The following is a 7,500-nucleotide window of genomic DNA, read 5'->3' on the forward strand; positions in this document are numbered from 1 at the left end:
GGTTTGCCCCTGTTTTGGGCAAAAAACACCTTTCTCCTGAATATGTAGGTCAAGGCAAGAATGTAGATGGGGGATTCCTACCAATCTGCTTTAATCATTACATATGATGGTGAAACTAACTTGGTGAAGCGAGATATAGAAAATGAGTGGAATAAATTTGCAATATTATCAGACTTAAATGGTATATTTGATAAACCACTCGAATGTGTATATAAAAAAAGGCGAAATATTAAAAACATTTTAGAAGGAGGTTCACATCACAACAATTACAGAATTTTTACCAGTAATAGAAAAGATACACACTAATGTGGAAACTGTCCTCAATTTATTTATATACTGACTGGTGACACCTTACATTTGAAATGTAGAAACAAATATATAACAGAAACAAATAAATAACAACTAAAGGGTATGCAAATTTTAACACCACAGGTGTGATATACATTGTTTTGTGTGGTGTATTTGACTCCTTCTATGTGGGAAAGACCGAAAGAAAGTTAAAACAAAGAATGTACGAACACAGATACGATATAAGGAAGAAAAATGAGAACAGTGCCCTGTACAAACACTCAGTTATGTGAAAAAGCAGACTATCAATTTTTTTGTATTGAAGTAGTCCCTATAGACCCCAGGGGTGGTCCATGGGAGACTAGACATGAGTACAGGGAATTATACTGGCAACTAGTCCTGGATGCTTGTAACTATCCAGGGCTAAATGATATAGTATAATTAAAACCTGTAATAAAGCTTAGATCTACAAAACTGTAATAGTTAGATATATTTATTTTATTTACTGTCCATTTATTAAGTGGAACAATTTGATTTACTCTTTGAATGTGTGGTTCACAGTTTTCTCCACTAGATGGTACCAGTTCATTCTTTCATTTTATACATTTTATATTTTAAAACATGACATTTTTAAGTGTTATTTATCATATTTATTGCATTTATTTATTGTTCAAGTTGAGACAAAAATTTTTGAATATGTATATTTAAATGTATATAATACTATATTACTTATTTATGATGTTTTATTATTTTTTTAAAATAAGTCTTCTTGTATCTTGGAAATTAATTGATTCAAGTATTTCATTGGTTAATTTAAGAGGGAAAAGGTTTTTAAATAAGTAATTAGGATGTATATGCCAATCTGATGAAGTTCTTTGAGACAAAAATGTAACAGGAAGTGTTTTAACTGTGTTTATGCTTCATGTGCTGTGTGTTCGTTTTGTTGTGTTTTTTGTATTACAGAAACAGTGTAACTCCAATCCACTCGAAACCGATGTTATCCACAAAAACACACTTTATTAACAAGAAATCACTGTGGTTGAGCGCTTTCATCTGTTACAATACAGATTTCATCAGAACCAATCACTTTACAGCAGTACATTCTTTATATACCAGACTTGGCGCCAAAAATCTATAAATTATATTGGTCTTAAAACAGCGATGTTCCCTCAGAAACTATACTGATAAAATACTAGCTTAAATACATACTTCTAATATACTAAAATGTTAAAATTCTTAAAGAATAGTAAAAATACTTGAAAGATGCTATATAATTATAAATATTTATCTATAAAAATATAAAAATATATTTAATTTTAAATATGTTTTTGAATACATACATTATTAAATGCATTATTAAATGTATACTGGTGATAATGAATGAACACCTATTAAACTCACATTCTCCTAAATAGACCATTTTAATACTTATTATACTGTATAAAAATCTAGATACATTACTGTGGAAAGAAACTACTCGTTCTATAACATGTTACTGTAGTTGATGTGTAATGACTTGGTCCAAATTTGAAATGTTTGAGAAATTTGTCCTATTAACACATGAACCCTACTAAAATGTAAAGGTTTTTGAAAAATGTAAAGGTTTTTAAAAAACTTTGTGACTATACTATAAAATGCATATAATGTAATGCTTAAAGCTAAATGGGTGATTCCTATGAAACTTAATTCAATGCTAACAAGGGTTTTATGCTAATGAAGTCATTGATGCCAGGTCGTGTTGTGGCATCTGTGCATATTTGCCATCTACTTTCTTTCCATGCAAGAAATGTCTTCCAATTTCCGCCTTTATCCTTAACGTCTACCTGATCAATGATGGAAAACCTGAACTTATGCTCTGTCCCTTTTTCCTGAATGTGTCTGTATAAAGCATTTTTAGTGTCTTCCCTTTTTATACTGTACATGTGTTCATATATTCGTCTCTTCATCTTCCTCTCCGTTTTGCCTATATAGAAGGCCGGGCACATGGTACATGTAGCTATATATACCAACCGCTGGGAATTACAATTTCCTGTTGAACAATACACCTTGGAGTGCATGATGTTATCAAGTCTAATGATGTGAGTGGTGTTGATGTACATACATTGTTTACAACATCCACATTTTCTGGTCCCTTGTATGCTCATTTTATCATTCTTCTTCATTCCACACTCCAATAAACTTTTTATGTCGTTTCCAGTCTTGTACACTGTACATATCTCAGTTCCAACTATACTACCCAGGGTGCCCGCAGAGGTGATGCGAGTCCAATGCTTCCTAAGAATTTCTGTAATCAATTGAGCAAACGGATTAAATCTTATGACACATACTTTGTTGTCCCAGTCCTTACTTCTATTACTCTGTGTAATGATAGGGCACCCTAACAATGGTTTATATTTAAGTCCCCATTGTGCTTTTACGAAAAGAGTTGTGTTATCCAATAACTTCGTGGGATATCCCCTTTCAGTGAAGAGTTGAGTGATGATGTCTAATTCTCTGTTCATGTCTTCATAGGTAGATGACATCCTTGCTGCTCTAATGCACTGACCCTTCACAATATTTTTGAATATGTGACGTGGATGGCAGCTGGTGAAATATATGTAGTCGTTAGAAAAGGTGGGTTTCCTATATAGTCTCGAAATAAATCCAGTGCCAGTGTTACCTATCCACGTATCCAGGTATGCGATGCCCTTTTTGTCATATTGGTACGTGAATCTCAAAAAATCTGTAGTATTATTGAGGTATTCCACAAAGGTTGGGATCATATCCGTTGATCCAGTCCAAATGATGAACACATCGTCCAAAAAGCTGGTATATAGCCGTATGTGTTTGTAGAACTCACATGGGAATATGTGTAAGTTTTCCCACTCTAGCATCACCATGTTGGCAAAAATAGGAGCGCAAGATGCTCCCATGGCTACCCCTCGAGATTGTCTAAAGAGTTCACCTTGATGCTCTATGTAGTTGTGTTCCAACACCATGCTCATCATATCCATGATCAAATTGGTTCTCTCCCAGCTGCCTCCTAGGTATTTGCTTAGACTACTCTGGAAATATTCTAGTCCCGTGTTCACAGGGATGCTTGAGAAAAGATCTTGGACATCAATAGTTAGGAACGTCAGATTTTCATCCCACATATCCATAGTTAATTTGCTTAAGAAGTCCCAAGAATCTTTGACCAAGTGGTTAACTTTGGTATAGATGTGCTTTGTCCACTTATCTATGATAGTTCCTATCTTAAAAGTCTTAGACTTTGATCCAGAGATGATGGGTCTAAAAGGTGGTTTAATCTGGTTCTTGTGAACTTTCGGGATTCCAACTATATATGTGCCAAGATCGGATGGTCAGTTTTTACATAGTCATATAATTCGTTGGTAATCCGTTTGTCAATTAAGTACTCTTCTATGGCATAGTCTATACGTCTATAGCCGATGTTTATCTGGTTTAAAGATACCTTTTCGTAGTTGCCTGAGTCATATAAGATTCTGTTGATTTCTTTGTAATACTGGGTGTTGTCGAATATCACAACCCCTCCACCCTTGTCCGGTTTCATGATTCTAATTTCATTGTTTGTAATGAGTTCTTTTAGGCACGTCCTTTCACCTGTAGTTAAATTGTCTGAAAATGCATTACCTACACTTTTGTTGTTCCTAATGTCATTGTATAAAGGGTATATGTCATGACAAACCATGTTCTCATATATGGCAACCTGTGGATTCATAGTTGGTATATATGTGCTTTTTTTCACTAAGGTGTTGTGGTTCCTGTCAGTACTGGTCCTATTGGGATGGTCATTAAATTGAATGGCTAAATTCAATCTTCTACAGAAGAGCTTAATTTCCATTATAAGGTCAAACAAATTAAACTTGACTGTTGGTATGTACTTCATTCCTTTACTGAAAAGGGAAATTAGGTCTTTAGTAACAGGAATATCAGTGTAGTTATACACATTAAAACCTTGGTGACTACTAATACTAGGTCCTCTGTCGAGAACTGTGTGTGAAAAAACTCCAATAGCAGGCTTGGTAATGGGGGATGGCAACTTGATGGGGTCCTTCTCTGGTGTAGTAGTGTGATCTGCATCTATGGCATACTTAGTAGTGGGGCTACAATGATGTACTAATATCTCCTTTGCTGTTTCTTTGGCGCAGGAAAATATCTCCCCCCTTGAAAATTTTCCTCGTCATTCTTACGTGTATATCTCTTTTTACCTCTGGAATATGCCACCTCAAACATACCCTCGTTCTCTCTATCTTGTTTGGGCCAAACATATGCTCTGTTATTTCTATATGAGTCCATATCGCAATCTAATTTGTGCATTTTCCTTTCATAAACATTTTTCACTTTAACTGTAGCCTGATTAAACTGGCTAGAATAACAGTCATACCATCTTTCAAACAGTTCATCCTGTATAATAGATTCATTCAAATTGTACACCTCCTCTAAAAGTACTTTAGCTTTCTGTTCATTATATTTAATGAGGTATTTCATGTAAGTGTATCCAAAATCATCAAACATGAGATTAAAATCAGTTATTATGCTAGAATCAAACTTAATACCTAATGGCAATTTAAAGAATCTAAGTCCTTTCGGAACTATTTTTAAAACTGTGCATTTTTCAAAATATGCTATATCCATCCTTACACATTTTAACTGTATCAGTTTCTTGCCCAACAAGTAAATTCTAGATTTAATATCATCTTTTTTATTTTTGTTAATATTAATATTTTCAGGCGTTCCATTAAATTGCCCCTTTAAATTATGCTTATTCATGAAATCGAAATCATCTGATACAAAATCGTTAAACATGTTAAACATTCCAGTATCTTTGGGCTTAATGTCCATTCTTTTAATATGTGAACTTTTGGGACTGAATAGTAAATCATTGTTTACAGTACCTTTACTACAGTGGGAAGATTTATTACCCACTGTAGAATAAGTCCTTAGATTCTCGTTGTGCTTTTTAGGCCGTGCACCCAGTCTCTCATTATCAGCATTCAAGTTGACCATGCTGAAATCAAAAGTAAAATCCTCCTCTAAGGATATATTCACAGTATTTGTAACCAAATCGATGCGTTGGTTGCTGTCAGCTGCTGGCGCCTCTCCCTGCCCATTGGGGATGTCGCTAGTGTAGCTACAGTCCGCCGCTTCATCCAAAATAATGAATTTGGCTCTTACTGTGTCCTCGTTGTGGTTGCCTTTCCAGACTGGAGCAATATTTGAGTTAACTTGCTTATTAGCATGAGCGGAGCCTCCGCTCTCCATAACGACCGCTGTAAGCTTGTTCACCATATTCAATAGTTTATTAACGTCATCTTTTAGCGACGTTACCTCCTCTCGAAGTTCTTTGTATACATCCGGCTTCAATGAAGTGCTCGGAGAACCCTCTTCTGCCATCGAACAACTTGTAAAAGTAAAAGTGTAGATCAGTCACGACGTGCAGGAAAATTGCAGAAACAGTGTAACTCCAATCCACTCGAAACCGATGTTATCCACAAAAACACACTTTATTAACAAGAAATCACTGTGGTTGAGCGCTTTCATCTGTTACAATACAGATTTCATCAGAACCAATCACTTTACAGCAGTACATTCTTTATATACCAGACTTGGCGCCAAAAATCTATAAATTATATTGGTCTTAAAACAGCGATGTTCCCTCAGAAACTATACTGATAAAATACTAGCTTAAATACATACTTCTAATATACTAAAATGTTAAAATTCTTAAAGAATAGTAAAAATACTTGAAAGATGCTATATAATTATAAATATTTATCTATAAAAATATAAAAATATATTTAATTTTAAATATGTTTTTGAATACATACATTATTAAATGCATTATTAAATGTATACTGGTGATAATGAATGAACACCTATTAAACTCACATTCTCCTAAATAGACCATTTTAATACTTATTATACTGTATAAAAATCTAGATACATTACTGTGGAAAGAAACTACTCGTTCTATAACATGTTACTGTAGTTGATGTGTAATGACTTGGTCCAAATTTGAAATGTTTGAGAAATTTGTCCTATTAACACATGAACCCTACTAAAATGTAAAGGTTTTTGAAAAATGTAAAGGTTTTTAAAAAACTTTGTGACTATACTATAAAATGCATATAATGTAATGCTTAAAGCTAAATGGGTGATTCCTATGAAACTTAATTCAATGCTAACAAGGGTTTTATGCTAATGAAGTCATTGATGCCAGGTCGTGTTGTGGCATCTGTGCATATTTGCCATCTACTTTCTTTCCATGCAAGAAATGTCTTCCAATTTCCGCCTTTATCCTTAACGTCTACCTGATCAATGATGGAAAACCTGAACTTATGCTCTGTCCCTTTTTCCTGAATGTGTCTGTATAAAGCATTTTTAGTGTCTTCCCTTTTTATACTGTACATGTGTTCATATATTCGTCTCTTCATCTTCCTCTCCGTTTTGCCTATATAGAAGGCCGGGCACATGGTACAGGTAGCTATATATACCAACCGCTGGGAATTACAATTTCCTGTTGAACAATACACCTTGGAGTGCATGATGTTATCAAGTCTAATGATGTGAGTGGTGTTGATGTACATACATTGTTTACAACATCCACATTTTCTGGTCCCTTGTATGCTCATTTTATCATTCTTCTTCATTCCACACTCCAATAAACTTTTTATGTTGTTTCCAGTCTTGTACACTGTACATATCTCAGTTCCAACTATACTACCCAGGGTGCCCGCAGAGGTGATGAGAGTCCAATGCTTCCTAAGAATTTCTGTAATCAATTGAGCAAACGGATTAAATCTTATGACACATACTTTGTTGTCCCAGTCCTTACTTCTATTACTCTGTGTAATGATGGGGCACCCTAACAATGGTTTATATTTAAGTCCCCATTGTGCTTTTACGAAAAGAGTTGTGTTATCCAATAACTTCGTGGGATATCCCCTTTCAGTGAAGAGTTGAGTGATGATGTCTAATTCTCTGTTCATGTCTTCATAGGTAGATGACATCCTTGCTGCTCTAATGCACTGACCTTTCACAATATTTTTGAATGTACTGCTGTAAAGTGATTGGTTCTGATGAAATCTGTATTGTAACAGATGAAAGCGCTCAACCACAGTGATTTCTTGTTAATAAAGTGTGTTTTTGTGGATAACATCGGTTTCGAGTGGATTGGAGTTACACTGTTTCTGCAATTTTCCTGCACGTCGT

The 7,500-nt window shown here is 34.6% G+C and overlaps 1 protein-coding gene across 1 annotated transcript in view; it reads right to left on the reverse strand.

Annotated features, from left to right (window-relative positions):
• Positions 1-7,500, reverse strand: part of TMEM218 (transmembrane protein 218) — a 519,645-nt gene that overhangs the window by 266,553 nt on the left and 245,592 nt on the right. The window lies entirely within an intron of this gene.

Source organism: Protopterus annectens, chromosome 8.part0 (assembly GCF_019279795.1).
Source record: "Protopterus annectens isolate FY-2018-M chromosome 8.part0, PAN1.0, whole genome shotgun sequence".
Taxonomy (NCBI): Eukaryota; Metazoa; Chordata; order Ceratodontiformes; family Protopteridae; genus Protopterus; species Protopterus annectens.